Source organism: Vicugna pacos, chromosome 21 (assembly GCF_048564905.1).
Source record: "Vicugna pacos chromosome 21, VicPac4, whole genome shotgun sequence".
Classification (NCBI taxonomy): Eukaryota; Metazoa; Chordata; class Mammalia; order Artiodactyla; family Camelidae; genus Vicugna; species Vicugna pacos.
This window is the reverse complement of record NC_133007.1, coordinates 26,334,758-26,351,916: the sequence shown is the minus strand read 5'-3', so window position 1 is coordinate 26,351,916 and position 17,159 is coordinate 26,334,758. Positions and strand designations below refer to the sequence as shown.

Here is a 17,159-nt window from a genome sequence, read left to right as displayed (position 1 = left end):
CTATAATTGAATATAATGAAAAAGAATATATATATGTATAACTAAATCACTATGCTGTACACCAGAAATTAACATAATACTGTAAATCAACTATACTTCAATAAAAAAAAATACTGTAGCTATGGCTTTGAAAACTGAAATCTCTTAAAACACTTTATAAGGAAGAAAAGATGAAGAGCACTCAAATCATCTCATTTTGCCTTTTCCGTTTCTTCTAATATAAGCGCACAATAATCTTATGTAACCTGGGGAGAATGTGAACCAAATACAGTTACCTCAAATAGGATTACTTGACTTTTGATGCTCAATGTCTCAGACTACACAACAGAGTGCAAAAGAAAAATCAGTGCCTCTCAGGGAAATACTGATGATTATTAAGTCATTATTTTTCTACAAATAATCAAAATTACATCACGTTGCTCTGAAGTCTAAGTATGTGCCTTAGAACGGTTTCTTCTTTGGGGATTCAGCACTACATCGTTAAAAAATATCAACTGTACTGTAATGGATTCAAATCACTACACCTGCTGTATAGGTTAAGTTCCCAGAACTAAGCACTTGGCCAAAGTTTAATACATTTAAAACTAAAAGGATTGCTGAATAAGATGCCCTTACTTCAGTGACTTTGTTATGTTTGCATATTTAAATATTACACTCCTTTAAAATGCTGCTTCTTTGCTGAAAATTCTTGGAAATAAGAAACAATAAGCTACCAAAACACCAATCCCAAATCACAAAGCTCTAGTAGGTATTTAAAACTCAAGATGGGGGTGGGTGGGAATAGCTCAGTGGTAGAGTGCATGGTTAATATGCACGAGGCCCTGGATTCAATTCCCAGTACCTCCATTAAACAAAAAAATTAAAAACAAAAACAAAAAAAACACACAACCTGTCAAATATCCAAGATTAAATGACGATCAGGAATTTTAATAACAAGCAACTTAAGAAGTGATTCAAAGGGGGAAAATGCATTAACTTTAGACTTATTCAACAAGATGAAGACTACTATGGGGCAACTATTTAAAAACTTCCATAAAAGTCAGTATCTGGATGACTTTTCTTTGATTAAAATGCTCTTTCAAAAGATACAATCTGGGGATACCTACCTCCAACTTATTATAAGTACTCACCAAATAACAGCTCATTTGTTCAGCTATACCATCATTAATCTAGGACCAGAATTCACCTATACCACAGATTGGCTTTTTTCTGTAAAGGGACAGACAATAAATATCTTAGGCTTTGGGGGCCTAATCTTTGTTGTGAGTAGTAACTCTGATGTTGTAGGAGTGTGAAAGCAGCCATGTAAAGGATGAATGTGGTGAGGGGAGGGTATAACTCAAGTGATAGATAGAGCACATGCTTAGCATGCATGAGGTTCTGGGTTCAATCCCCAGTACCTCCTCTAAGAATAAATAAAGAAATAAACCTAATTACCTCCCCTAGCCAGAAAAAAAAAAGAAAGAATTGCTGACAAACATAAGCAAGAATTAAAAAAAAAAAAAGCAGGAATGTGGTTATTTCCAATGAAACTTTATTTATGGACACCAAAATCAGAATTTTGCATAATTTGTGCATACCACAAAATATCCACCTTTTGATTTTTTCCAACCATTTAAAACTGTAAAAAGCACTCATAATTCTTAGCTCATAGGCTGGACAAAAACAGGTAGCGAAATTTGGCTTATCAGCCCTTAAGTTTGCTGACCTCTGATCTATACCCTCTCATTTAGTTTATTTAACATTTCAAATTTACAAAAGAGTGTAGAGAATAATATAACAAACAACACCTTATTACCTAGCTTTAGAAATGTAACACTATAGAGGGGAGGGTATAGCTCAGTGGTAGAGTGTGTACTCAGCATGCACAAGGTCCTGGGTTCAATCCGAAGTACCTCCATTAAATAAGTAGATAGATAAATAGATAGATAGATAAATAAATAAGTAAGTAAGTAAGTAAATAAGACAAAACCTAATTATCTCCCCCTCCAAAAAAAAAAGGATAAAATATTGGGCTTTAAAAAGAAAGAAAAAGAAGAGTAAGAAAAATAAAAGTTAGAAAAAATGAAACGACTATAGACTGTCAAATTAAAAAATATTTTTAAAAAGAAAAGAAACATAACATTACAAATAAAATGGAAGCTCTCTGACTATTCCAATCCTATTTCCCTCTTCCTTTTCTCAAACGTAATCACTACACTAGATTTGGTGCTGATCTCTGCCATTTCTCCTTTTTTGTACTTTTGTGTGTACTGGTATATCTATATAAAAAGTATTATATTGTTTTGCAAGTTTAAGATTTTTATGGTATTGTATCATACACGTATGTGTATCACTTTGCAACTTACTTTTTTCTTAACATTACCTTTGATATTTATCCAAGATGACATATATAACTAGATCATTCATCTTAAATGGTATACAAAATGCCAACTATGAGATATCATAATTTTTCTATTTTCTGTTCACTCAACAAATTAATCACCTATTACATGGCAGGCACTGCTCTCGGTGCAAAGGTTACAACAATGAATTAGGTAAAATTCTTCCCTCCATCAAGTTTACTCTGATGGACACTAGCACTTTCTCTTTAATATTATCTCTGTCCCAAGTGAAGTCTCAAAAGTGGCACTGACCTAATTTTATCTAAAATATGGAAGAAAGTGAAGGGAAAAAAAATCCATTTATATAAGCAAATGGAAGAGAAATATTTCCCCCTTCACTAAGGTTTGTTTAAAGATATTTCTTGTTAAGCTAAAAGAGATAAAAGAAAACTCCAGGAATAAATTTCGCTTCAAATATCACAATCATTAAGCTTTCAACATTTTAAAATTAGAATCCCCTTCACAGTTGCTTTCATTCAGGCTTATGCTATAAACAGGTAGTACTGATACGACAACTGAAGCTTCCAGTTTCTTTTCCTCAAACCAGTGAGGAAAACCAGTGAAGAAACCACTTCCAAAAACTAGTGTCAAGCAATAAGGAAGATAAAGATCAGCAATGGATCTAAATCTTTTGGTCAATCAACAGAAGGAAATATCATAGTGAATCCAAAACTTAACAGAACTGATATTAACAGGCCCAGAAGACAAGTTTTTTTGCTCCTTGGAAATAAAAGGGAAGACTTCCTGAATAGGAATTAAATAAGACATCATCACCACCAACAATTAATCTATGAAACAGTCTCCAACGTTCTTTTAATCCCAAAGGAGATGGTAACTTTGAACATCTCTTACCCTTGAATTAGTCAAACTTCCTGTCACTCCTTAAGGATATTTACAAAAACTAAGTCTGTTTTCATTTTACTTCTGACAGTAGGTCCTGAATATGGAATAACAGAATGTATGTGAGGTCATGGTACCAATAAAGGTAATTCCTCTACTCTGACCCTACTCTGGGCAGGTGAAGGCCTACGAATAAATTCTAAGTTCACAAAACAAAATTCAAATCTATTGAATAAAACAAAGCACCTTCACCCTAAAAGCAAAGAAATGGGATGAGGGGGAAGATGAGTAAGTGACTCATTGAGGAGCACAACTAGTCAGAAGGAAATCTAAGTTGTACAAGGCATTTGGTCTTATTCATCTTAACATCCCCATTTCCTGAAAACAGTATGACCCTGCCAACATGGCAGTGTTTGGCTCTCTGCCTCTGCCTACTGGGAGCTCAACAAAGTTACTTGAAGATAGTACTCATCACTGTCCAGCCATATTACTTTCCTCAAATTAAAATTTTTTTTGTAAATTTTATTGTCCTGGGGGGAGGTAATTACGTTTATTTCTATTTTTAGAGGAGGTACTGGGGATCGAATCTAGGACCTCATGGATGTTGAGCATGTGCTCTACCACTTGAGCTATACCTTCCCCCATCTAACTTAGATTTAAATTGAGTTGTTTTAGAAATTCTCAGAGCCTGTTGGTGTGAATGTAAATTGGTACAAATTAGTGGAGGATAATTTAATAATATGTAATGAAATTTTAAATGTGCATGCTCTTCTGTTTCAGTAACTGTATTTCTAGGAATTTTACCTATAAATATACTAAAATGTACAAAGGTGTACGTAAGACGTTTCACTGGAACCCTGGTTATGACAGTACACACACACACAAAAACTGGAAACATCCTAAATGTTCCTCAGAGAGAATATATTAAGTAAATTAAAGTATATCTATACAATGAAATGTTACAGACACTAAAACAATGACATAGTGTGTAATTCTCACACACACACACACACACACAGGAAAAATACAGCATAACGCTCAAGAATTTCAGCTTAAGAGTCAGACTTCCTGATTTTGTATCCCAGCAATTTTACCTGCTAGATATATGACCTTAGGCAAATCACTTAATCTCTTTGCACCTCAGTTTTTTTTCATTCATAAAATAGGAGTGATTAACAGTATCTACCTTTAGAGTATTGTGAAGATTAAACAAGTTAATCAATGTGAAGTGCTTAAAATAGTGCCCACACATAGAAAAGCCCGGTAAGTATTAGTTATTATTAAAAACATGTCCAAAGTATTAAATAGATATGGGTAAGCAATCACAATGGCTAAAATGAAAACAAAAGAAGTTGGGATAGACACAAATAGATGGAATAAAGAGAGGTTCTAAAAGTAGAATTTTCAGGATTTGGTAATTTTAACCCACACTTTAGACCCAAGTTGTAAAAGGTGCTGATACGTTCTTCCTAATACGTTTGTTACTTAATTTATAAACATACTATATCTTGTATTATAGTTAATTTTAATACATGTCTTCTTCCGGCTATTTATCTTCTTGAGGAATAACGTTGTATCACTTACCTTTATATAATCTACATCACCTATGTGTACGTCTTTTACATAGTAGATGTACAACAAATGTTCATACGAATATATGAATGGTCGGGCTTTTTCAGTTCCCCACAACCAGTGGATTTAGGTGGCTATAAAGCAAATAGAGCTCTGACACATAAGAAAAGAAACTCAAGTTTTTCTCTTTATCAGAGTGATTGATTAACTGTTATTTTCCTACACTGAACTATTCTAGAATAGAGAAGACCACTTGAGGCCTATACTCCAGGAACTGGAAAAATAACCCTATGTCACTGATCAGAGCCTTGGATTTTCTGACATAATTTGGGATTTAGGACTATAGGTGAAGTTATAAAAAACAGATTTTATGGACTAGGTAATCAGCATTCCTAAATTAAGTTTAGGTGGTGCTCAAATTATGTTTATTCAATACCAAGAGAAAAATAGCAACGAAAGTCATTAAAAAGCAAGACTTGTAGGCAACAGAAAAGGTATACAGCCATAAATTCAAATATTCTTTCCCAATGAAGTTCTGATATTCATGAAAAATTTTTCACCCTTAAAATTCTCATTTAAAGAATAAGTAAATTCTCTACGTACAGATTTGAAAAAAGTATCCTCTATAGTTAAACGAAAAAAAGCAAGATGCAGAAAACTATGCTATCTTCTACGTAAAAAGAAGTAAAACTAAAAATAAATTCACACTTGCTTGCATATATATAAAGAAACTGAAATGACAGAAAAGAAGGGAGTAACAGTGATGGGGCTTAAAACTAGGCAGGTGAGAAATGAGAAACTTTTCACCACATATCCTGATTTTTTTAATTTAAAAAAATTTTTAAAAAACCCTATGACAGGAATCAGCTGCCATATTGTAGGAAGAGGATCCCATTCAGTTTAATTTTATATTGTTTAGCTCAATACAAAAAAGGATGTGAACAAAAAAACCTAGCCTAAAAGCCATACAGTATCTCAAGGAATCCCAAATAGCCAAAACAATCTTGAAAAAGAGGAGTCAGAAGACTTACACTTCCTGACTTCAAAATTTTACTACAAAGTTACAGTAATCAAAACAGTATGGTACTGACATAAAGACAGACATAGAAATCAATGGGAAAGAATAGAGACTCCAGAAACAAACCTCTGCATATGTGGTCAAATGATTATCAACAAGGGTGTCAAAACCATTCAATGGAGAAAAGACTGTCTTTTCAACAACTGGTGCTGGAAAAACTGGAAATCCATAGGCCAAAGAATAAAACTGGACCTCTACCTTACAGCATATACAAAAATTAATTCAAAATGGATCAGAGACCTAAATAAAGGAACTAAAACTATAAAACTCTTAGAAGGAAATGGGAGAAAGCTTCACGACATTGGAGTTGACAACAATTTCTTGAATATGACACCAAAAATATAGTCAACAAAAGAAAAAGTAAGCTGGATCTCATCAAATACAAAAACTTGTGCATCAAAGGACACTATCAACAGAGTGAAAAAAAATAACCCACAAAATGGGAGAAAATATTTGCAAGTCATTTACCTGACATAAGATTAATATCCAGTATAAAGAACTCCTACTACTCAACAATAAAAAAACAAACAACCCAATTTAAAAAATGGGCAAGGACTTGAACAGACACTTCTCCACAGAAGACATACAAATGACCAATAAGCACATAAAAAAGATACTCAAAATCACTAATCATGAGAGAAATGCAAATCAAAACCACAATGAGATACAACTACTTCATGCAGTGAGGATGGCTTTTATAAAAACAAAAATTAAAAAAAAAAAAACAAAAACAGAAAATAGCAAGTATTGGTAAGGATGCAGAGAAACAGGAATCCTCCTACATCACTGGTGGAAATGTAAACAGTACAGTCACTATAGAAAACAGTATGGCAGTTCCTCAAAAAAATTAAACATAGAATTGCCATATGATCCAACAATTCCAATTCTGGGTATATACCCAAAAAAACTGAAAGCAGGGATTCAAACAGATATCTGTACACTCATGTTCATAGTAGCATTATTTACAATAGCCAAAAGGTAGAAACAACCCAAACATCCATTGACAGATGAACAGATATACAAAAACTGGAGTATTATTCAGCCTTTAAAAGGAATGAAATGTTGACACGTGCTACAACATGGGTGAATCTTGAAGGCATCATGCTAAACTGAAATGACAAAAGGACAAATATTGTATGATTTCACTTATATGAGGTACTTAGAGTGGTCAGATTCTCAGAGACAGAAAGTAGAATGGTGGTTGCAAGGTGCTAGGGGGAGGAATAATGGGGAGTTATTTTTTAATGGGACATCGTTTCATTTGGGGAAGATAAAAACATTCTGGAAATGGGTAGTGGTGATGGCTGCTCAACAATGTGAATGTACTTAATGACACTAAACTGTACACCTAAAAATGATTAAAATGGTAAATTTAAGTTATATACATTTTACACACACACAAACTATGTGCTAGGTTTACCATTATCTTTTGTAAAAATGTCTAACGCTTACTGAATTGTTACTATCTGCCAGGCACAGAGAAGTTAAGTTAAAGGTCTTACAACAAGTAAGTGGTAGAGTAGAAATCTGAACCCAGGACTTTCCGACTGCAGAGCTATATTCTTCACAGGGACCAAAAACTGTTCCAGTTTTACCAAAGAAGGAACGGTTTCAACTAATTACATGAATAACGCCCCCTAAAATTAGTACCAATACTAGACTATTTTCTCATATCCAGACACCAGAATTCAATTTATGCATAACATTGAGAATGGCTGGTTCTGAGAGAGAGCAAGAGAGAGAGAGAGAGAGTGCCTGAGGAAGTGCAACGCTTTCACAACAACCAGTAAAAGCTAATGTGGCACAGTCTAGGCAACATATGTAAGGTGTGCTAAACAGCCCCAATAACAACAAAATTAAAATGACCACATCTAAAGGCTTCTTCAGTTAATCACTACAGCTATAAAACAATGAGTAAAAATCTCAACTGTCCTCCTCTAATAACCTCTCTGTACCATAAAAGTGTCCCTTATACAGTCCTTTTCACACTCTCAACACAACTGAATCCAGAAGACAGCACAGAAGTCACTCATAACCACACACTTTCAAGTTTTATTTTTTGATACAACTTCTGTTTGTACACACAAAAAAATCATATTGTATTTTACTCCTTCCTGTGAATATGATCAGGTATTCAGCCTGTCAGAATAGAAGATTCAATTTGGAAATGAAGACTGCTCAGATTCTAACCTTGGTTATACTCTTCCGAGACATCTACCACTCCATCTTTGACAAAATTGGGAATGTACCATTTAATACCAGATATACATCAAGGCTTTGGTAGTACAAATGCAACAATCAAAACAGTTAATAACAGGTAGTAACTCTTTATGTATAGTAGTTATTAGATCTCAGAGAAACTTCTACACCACTATTTAAGCTACAGAGATCTTACTCCGCTGAATCCTCCAGGTTTTTCAAAGATGCAACTGCCATTTTTAAGATGTTTCTGTCCACTGCAAACACAGCTGCAAAAGATTCTTTTCCGGTCACCCATATTCCTTGAAAGCTTTCAGTTCAATATTAATGCATTATACAGAACTCAACTGGGAAATAGCTCTCAAGCAGAAGGTGAAGAGTTAAAAATGCAGGCTAATGAAAATTTAGGACGGGATTTTAGTGCAGTAAGAGACTCATATTCTAGTTTCCATTCATTTGGCACAAAATATCTAGATTTAAAATACTCTAAGGAAGCAAAACTTTCAAATTCACAATTCACTCAGCTAAAGAACTGAGCATTCTTTATTAATGAATCATAAAATGAGAAAAGAATGGCACGAGAGTAACATAATAATTTATTCATGGATACTTATTAAAAGCCAAACACTAGTACATGGGAAAAGTGTCATGCTATTCACATCAAATTTCCGACAGAACTTAATATAGGGTCTTCTAGCCAATTTGTCCAGGGCAGTAGCAACAGACATGACCAACTGCTAATCTCGTTGATAGCAGCACATCAATCTACCCTTATAAATGTTATTTAGAGTGGTTAGAAAACTTCCCCTCCCTCCAAAAAATGTTATCCTATTGGGGAAATGTTTTCAGTATTTTTCACTGGTAGCTCAAACCATGGGATAGAAGTTTGTAATTCAGTGGTGAACACCAGTCAGGTAACCTTTATGCCTTTAAACAACATAAGACAAGTTTCTCAAAGTTTTAATTACAATACCAACATATCACCTTTAAAGGACTTTGTTCCTTCTCGCCTCTGATCTCCAGGTCTGTCTGCATGCCTCACAGAAGAGAAAGAATTGTAGGCTTTACAGATTTCTTAGTGTGATACAACTATCTTTACAGAAAGGAAGAATTTCTTGCTCCTGGCTCAGAGATTCCACTCAATCACAAAGTTGAAACCTTACTCTCCTACTTTTTAGCACGTTAGATGAAAGAAGGTGGGGGCAGCAGCTCAGTTACAGTTATCCTCCTGGGAACTCACTGAAGGTGAGGGCCACCCTGGATGAGCTGTGCCATTTGCCTTATAAGATTCATGGGGGGAAAAACTGCAGCCTCCATACCAGTGAAGTTTCTAAAAAATATCTGGCCTAACACCACCATACTTGTTCTCTGGAAAACCAGCACACAAAGGCAGTTAATTCCCTCATTCAAGAATGACAACCCTTTAAAAAATATTCAACCCACAGAGGAACTACCGGGAAGCGTAACAGCAAAGTGCAGTACTGTCTTCTCAAAGTATTCAGTGAGATCACTAGTACCTTAAGATGCTCTTTCATCGTCAAATAATTTTCAGAAGCTCTGCATCGTTTAGCCATTCTTTTACCACTCCTAATGTACAATGTTTATTTAGACATGTAAGGCTCTGGGAAGTTACATTGTTAACAAATCTGTGTTAATTTAACCCACAATTTTCCAAAACTGTATTTGAATTTGACCATGTAACTTTTTTCATATAAGACCTATTAACATTGAGGGGAAAAAAAATTTTTTTAAGGCAAAACAAAACCCTATGAGAAGCGTTAGGAGAATGGTAAGATCATAACTTTTGGAGTCAGGCAAAGTTGTGCAAATACTGGATTCACTACTTTTATTATTAATCTTTGAGATTCCAGCAAAAGACAACCTCCCTGAGAATTGAGCTTTTTCATCTGTAAAATGATTATAGCATGTTCCTCACAGAGTTACTGTAAGAATTAAAATAGCACAAAGCCTTACACAAAGAAAGTGCTCAACAAATGAGTTTATATTTACATTTTAAAAATTCCCTTCAAGTCCCAAAAGCTGCAGAAATGCAATTTTTTTAATCTGAGAAAAAAACTACAGAATTCCTGACTGAAATACTCCTTGAGAAGTATAAACTCTCAGGATTTTACAACCTTTTTAATCCACTGGACTGCTAGGATAGCCTTTTAAACTTGCCACATTTAAGATGATATTCAGGAGCATACTACATCCACTGATGAAAATGGATATGAAGAAAACACATGCTGTCAAGTATTTATGGTTTCAATGACAGAAAGAAAGGGCCTTACATCAATATAAACAAGAAAAAAATGAGTTGTGAGAAAAGTTCAGCTTGCGTCAGCACATAACAACATCTGTACAGTGCTTTACAGTTTATGAAGTATCTTTACATGCATAATCTCATTTGACTGACATAGAGACCTAGTGAAATAGATAAGGCAGCTATTGATCCTCATTTCTAATTGAGGAAACTACAGCTTAGAGACTTCAAGTGACTCAACCAAGGTCACACAGATAAATGGAACCAAGACTCCACCCTTGTTCTTTTGACCTCAGAACAAAAGGGGCATCTTTTCTAAATGTATGCAGCATTTTCTCAACCCACAGAATTATTTATATTTGAAAAAATCTTTTAGGTGACAGGCACCATGCTAGGTACTGGAGACATAATAGTAAAAACACATGGTACCTCTTTATTTTAGAATGTTTTGACAGTCCATTGAGGGGAGACAAGTGATATTTATAAAACAGAGTGAGATCAAATTAGAAAGCATATCTAAGTCTCTTTGGGCAAGTCAAAGGAGACTTCCCACAGAAAGGAAAACTTGACAGGAGATTTGAAAGCTGATCTGGGCACCAAAAGAACTGTATTTACTCATATATAAACTGTAAGGGAGAAAAGTAAGATTGGCTAGAAAGGCAAAGGCCAAGATTATAAAGTGCCTTTGATACTATGCAGAGTTTAAATTTTACCTTTAAATGATTTGAAACTATTGAATACTTTTGAGAAGGGGAAGCAGAATAAACAGATCTCTAAGTTAGACTACTTTGAAGACAATATGATTGAGAGTTCAAAAGGGAATAAGACTAGGCTCACACAGGCACCTCTCTTCTGTGTAGCCCGCTGTTGTCTATGGCAGTGTGACCTAATAAACTCCTTTTCTATTCTCAAAAAAAAAAAGGGGGGGGGGATAACACTAAAAACAGAGACACCTGTTACAAGATTGCAGCAGTATTTGAAATAAGAGTTGCTGTGATCCGGAATTAGGAAACCAGTAACAGAGATATAGGAAAAGGTAAAGATTCAGAAATATTAAGAAAGTAATGGATAAGAGAGAATTGACAGTGATCCTCACATTTCTGGCTTAGGTGACTCAACGACTCACGGAAGAGGAATAGATGATGATGTTGAGTGTCAGGTACCAATGGAAGACAGAGATGGATATGTCTAGCACACAGTAGACAACTGGAAACAAAGAGGGCTGGAATTTAGGAGAGACGTGATAATATATGTGAATATATTTAAACTTTTTTCCAATAATCAAGTATTATTTACCATTTCAATGGGAAGGCAATCGTTTTACCATCATTATTTGTCTAATGCTTCAAAGTTCAAAAGACATTTTAAGATCCTGTATCACACATATCACATTTCATACTTTCGTTATAAACAAACATGAGGTTAGAAAAAGTTATCATTCCTATTTGATCAAGAAATATTTACTGAATATTAACTATATGCCAGACACTGTACTAGGCATTAAACAAAACACCATAATAAATTCATGCCTTCATAGATCTTACACCAGGGGAACCAATAAGCAATGAATGTAACAAATAAGTACGTTAGAAAGTTGTTAAGTACTATAAAAAAGGAAAAAAAAAACAGAAAAGGATTAGGAGTGAGGGGTGGAAGCTGAACGTGCAATTCGAAATAGGGGTAGAATATGGTCTCACTGAAAAGGTGACATTTAAGCAGACTTGATTGAAAAAGGTATGAAAATTAGTCATTTGTATTATCTCTGTGGGAAAACTCAGCTATTTCCCACTAGTGGGAGTAACGAGCGCAAAGTTCCTAAGATAAAGGACTGATGCATTTGAGGAACAAGTCAATGGTGTCTGGAATGGAGTCAGCAAAAGGGAGGATGACAGAAGATCAAAAAGAAAACGGATGGGGAAGGGCAAACCATGTAACACCTTAGAGGCCACTATAAAGACTAGCTTTTACTGTGCAAGAAATGAGACTTAAAAAATTAGGAGGCTTCCCAAAGTCATATATCTAATACAGCAAAGCTAGAATTTGACCCAGAATTTCTAGACTCTCTATACCTGTGTTCTGCTATTCCAGTTTGCCACTTATTAGCCCACAAACTCCCCCTCCCTGAAAGTCTGAATTTAAATACTATCAAAAAGATAACTTTATAAATACCTTCTAGGTAAGAGATGCACAACCTGTCTGGTTAACATTTCGAATCCCTCACGACCATAATGCGAATTTACTAATCCTAATGTCTAATCTAAATCCTAACATTCCAGCCTATATTTCGGGAGATTACAAATTCCATCTTCCCCTAAAATGAGACAAGATCAAGAAAGCTTTATCAGGAGGTTTATGGCAAGATTTTTAGGTTCAAGTAATGGTAACCTGAATTATTTTTTAAAACATACATTAGCCAGATGTGAAAAGAAACAAGAGAATGACTCAGAAATATTGAAGTACTGGCATTTTCATTAAGAGTTTACCGGTTAGTATTAATAACAATTAAGTTCACATGCTGTCCAAGAAGCTTCTGCATTGATTATGTCTCTTTAATGTCTGGGATTTGACCATTTCATACTCAAAAGCAACAAAATATTTGTTCTTATTCATCTGTTGTTTCTGATACTGTAACCCAAAACGCTTGATAGCTTCTTGCCAGTTGATGGCAACTTAAGGGAATGGCAAAGATGAGCGGATTTTCAGGGAGATACCACACATTACTGAGATACCACCTAAGAAGTACATCAGACTGGTGAAACCCTAATGACCCTGGATCACTCCTTTCCTACTAGATAAACTCAAACAGTATAGAAATATTTCATATAATCATAAAAGAAAAGGTAAAAGATGGAACATGAGGAGGGAGCTTTCAAATCATATTATTCTTCAGAGGCTTTCAACACTACAATTCGAACATCGGAGGCTCTCTGCTTCATGGACTCTGGAGCCGCCAAAATCCCTAACCAGTACCTACAGAAAAAGCATCACAGGGATTACTTCAGGTAAAACCAACAATATGCCTAGTAGAAGCTCTTCCCTCAAAAGCCAGCTCTTTTCAACAGAAATTGAACTTCCTTATGTATCTTTTCCCAGCTTTAGCCAATGCAGGAAACTGTAACTTTGTGTGGCACTGGCCTGATAGGTTGGATTTTTCCTGAGCAAGAGGTGGACAGCTTTACGCCACCACTAGATTTATAGTCAATCTGAGTGTGTGTCTTTTTTTCCCGTTCCTCTCTAAACTGTCTCAGAAAATGCCTGGCTATTATGTCTTAATACATTAGGATACATGCCTAAGCATTGCACGGGGTCTGGAGAAAAAAGTCCTTTGGTTCCAGTTATGGTTCAAATCTTACAATTTCTCTAGCAATTGCTTCAATCAACCAAAGCTGGTTTGGTTTTTCTCAATGAGCTGAACAATATAAGCATTCTGAGCTGAGGGGCTGCTTGTCAGCATGACTCTCAATGGGGTGGCTAACATGGAATATGCTCCACAGTCTAGAAACCAGGACAGCACAACTGCTGTTCCCCTATACATGCACCTCCAGCTTGGTGGGTAGGGGCGATAAGGAAGTAAGAATCAGTAAGTCGAAACAAGAGGCCTGGTTTACATACAACATACTCGATAATGCTTAAAGCTAGGATGAATCCAGAGGCCCCAGCATATGATTAGGATACTATAATTGACACATTGACTCTTCTTCCACACTGCTGTTTTCTAATCAAAACCCAACCTGGAGGTCTGGCTAGGCCCAGCCAAGGGAAAAAACACGGGGCGCTGAGCAGCACACAGGCTTTTGAATGCACTTTAAGACTATAAGAATCAGAACAAATTTCTCACATTTCCCTCCCTTCTCCACTCTGTGGCCTTATGCTAAACACTGCTGTAAGAGTTACTGCCAGAACTTAGATCTCAAGTGCTGATCAGGCAACCTGGCTAACATTGTTCCTAGACAAGTATTTGAATGCAGCCTCTATTCAGACCGCCTCTAAACAGGAAGTTAACAGACATCACACACAGTCAGGGAAGGCAAACCACAGTGTCATAAAGATGGATGCTGCTGTCAGCTACAAATCACTCTCACCTCATTCAAAGTGTTCTCAAGCAAGGAACAGGCAGGACAAAAGTCCATAAGCCTCACCTCCTCTCAAACTGGGTTGCTCAGCCTAAAGGTCCAGTGTTCTGATTCCCGTTGATTAATACTTATCTACTTCATTCCATACCATGACTATCACTGCCACTAGACTAAAAATTATTCTCTTCTTAAAACTGAAGACAAGGGGGGAGGGAGGTGGGAAGGGACAGACTGGGAGTTCGAAATTTGTAGATACTGACAGGCATATGTAGAAAAGATAAACAAGATTATACTGTATAGCACAGGGAAATATATACAAGATATTGTGGTAGCTCACAGAGAAAAAGAATGTGACAATGAATATATGTATGTTCATGTATAACTGAAAAATTGTGCTCTACGCTGGAAATAGACACAACACTGTAAACTGACTATAACTTAATAAAAAAATAAAAATAAAAAAAACTGAAGACAGTACTACCAGATCAGTTATTCCCATTAACTCATTATTTATATAGCCTATCTAAGGAAAAAGCCCAAGGAAAGACTATCCTTGACCCAATCCATTCCAAAACAGTCAAAGACTGGATATCAGTCACCAAAAAAGCACCATTTCCAACAGGTGTGGGTTTTCCCTCAAAATACACAGAGCCCCTCCATGGCACCACCTTTAGCAGCTCCAGAAGTAGCCTCCTTCCCAACCAAGCACCAATGGAAATGCTACTCTAGGACAATATTCCATCAAGACTGATCCAGCACCAAAAATATGAATCCAAGTGGTTATCAGACCTCAAGGAAGAGTTTAGTTCAATGTATCAAAGAAAGAGCAATACAGTTAGCACTAAACTCCCAAATAAGTTAATCTCTAACATACAGAAAACAACATATAGACTCCATGCTGCTGCAAGAAAACAATCAGGAGTCATCTGCACTGGGAGGAGGACTGGATGGCTGGAGGAAACAGGTGAGATTTCTTTTCACTTTGATTCTATGCCTGCATTGTGTACTCAAAAATAAAAATAAAAATAAAAATTTTCAGAGAGAAATGTTTTAAAAACTCAAAAGCATCAGCTCTTCTCCCAACACAGATCTGCTAAACCTGCCTTTACTCGTGCTCCAAGTCCAGATCTCTCTGTTGCAGTCTGGCCTGAAAGCACTGCTCTTTTCCTTTGCTGAAATATACTAATATTAAGTATCTCCCAGCTCTCTTCGCACAGACACACAAGCCCTCTAAATAATCGTTTATCAGAAATGAAAAAACTGATTCTCGGAAAGCTACCTGATTCTCCAGATGACAGCAGAAAAAAAGCGTGCTAGCTAGCTCAGTTAGCATCCGCATGCCTCCCACCCACCAGCAATGCCTCCATCTCCACTTCAGTGCCATTCCTATGAACTAACATCTTGTGTCTGGAGAGAAGTTGATGCTGGGGAAGAATCCAAAGAGGCTACCATACCTTTGTGAGGGGGAAAGCTGTCCTGGGCTGGCGAATAGTACCCAAACCTCTGCACTCACAGGAGTGGCTAGCTTCTTAGTGTAATTTAGCTCAGGGAGGCAAAAACTACTCTAAATCCGGGTTTGGTTTAGGGAAGGGTAAGTTCTGACTCCACTGACCCTCAGGCACTGAACTAGGATACAGATCCAGTGGGTCCCAGAAGCTCAGCTGAAGAAAGCGGTGGTTTAGTTGCTAGAGAAGTACCCACACAGGCGGAGACAATTCCCTTCTACGGGAGGACGAGGGAACGGTGCACGATGAAATAAAGGGGTAAGATTCTGCGCTCCTGATTCCTCTGTCTAAATCAAGATAATTATCCTGTGCTTCCTTCACCCGTAAGGATCCCCCATTTGTCCCAACCACCGGCAAACACAAAACTGAGAGTAGGGAGCGGCCCCCGCACCCTGAGGGCACCACTGGGGGTGGACAGAGTTAAGGGGGGGCTCGTTAGAGAGGAAAGGAGGGGAGCATGGCGGGCATGAGGCAGTGAGTGAAAGCGGGGAAGGCGGGGGAAACGGGGCGCGAGGAAGGGGAGAAAGAGTAAAAGGAGAAGAAATGAAGGGACACGAGCTGGGGGCGCGCGAGGCCGAAGTGAAAGACCGGGGCGCGCGCGCGCGGAGCGGGGGGAAGGGATGAGGTGAAGGGGGAGCGCGAGGCGGGGGCGCGCGGTGCCGGGGTGGGGGGAGGGGGACGCAAGGCGGGGGCGCGCGGGCGGGCGTCGGCTCGCGGGCGCTTCCCCTCCCCCCGCCCCTCCACCTTTCCCTTCCCCCACCTCCGCCACCACCGCCTCCTCCCAGCGTCCCTTCCTCGCTCCTCACCGCCCCCGGGCGGGCGGGCGGCCAGGCCGGCCTAGGCCAAAGCTCCTCACCTGGCGGTGGCGGTGTAACTCCCGGCTAGCTCGCCTCCTCAAGCGGCGGCGGCGGCGGCGTCGAAAAAGGAAGAGGCGACGGCACAGTGGGTTCCGGACCCCGCTGACGGGACCGGGGGCGGGGGTGGGGGAGGGGGGCGGGCCGGACCGGGGCGGGCGGGCGGAGCAGACACTGCGGTACAGACGGGGGCAGCGGCGGCGGCGGCGGCTGCACCGGCGGCGGCGGCACCACACAAACAAGGACGCTGATTGGGCAGCTGCCAAGCGCCTCGGCTCCGCCTTCCCCACACGCCACGACGCCCATTGGGCGACCTAAGCCGGCCTCCCCGCCCTCCTCTTCTCGGCCATACCAATAGGGGACGGGATGCCGGGACTACACCCCACCCTTG

The 17,159-nt window shown here is 38.1% G+C and overlaps 1 protein-coding gene across 3 annotated transcripts in view; it reads right to left on the bottom strand.

The window, feature by feature from the left end:
- GATAD2B (GATA zinc finger domain containing 2B) overlaps nucleotides 1–17,012 on the bottom strand; it is a 73,570-nt gene extending 56,558 nt beyond the window's left edge. For 2 of the 3 annotated variants that reach the window (XM_072946515.1, XM_072946514.1), the window contains exon 1: nucleotides 16,771–16,905. The gene's annotated coding sequence lies outside the window, so the exon portion shown is untranslated. Of the gene's footprint in view, nucleotides 1–16,770 lie in introns of all 3 variants that reach the window. The other variant, XM_072946512.1, reaches the window with a different exon arrangement.
- Nucleotides 17,013–17,159: the final 147 nt, after the last annotated feature.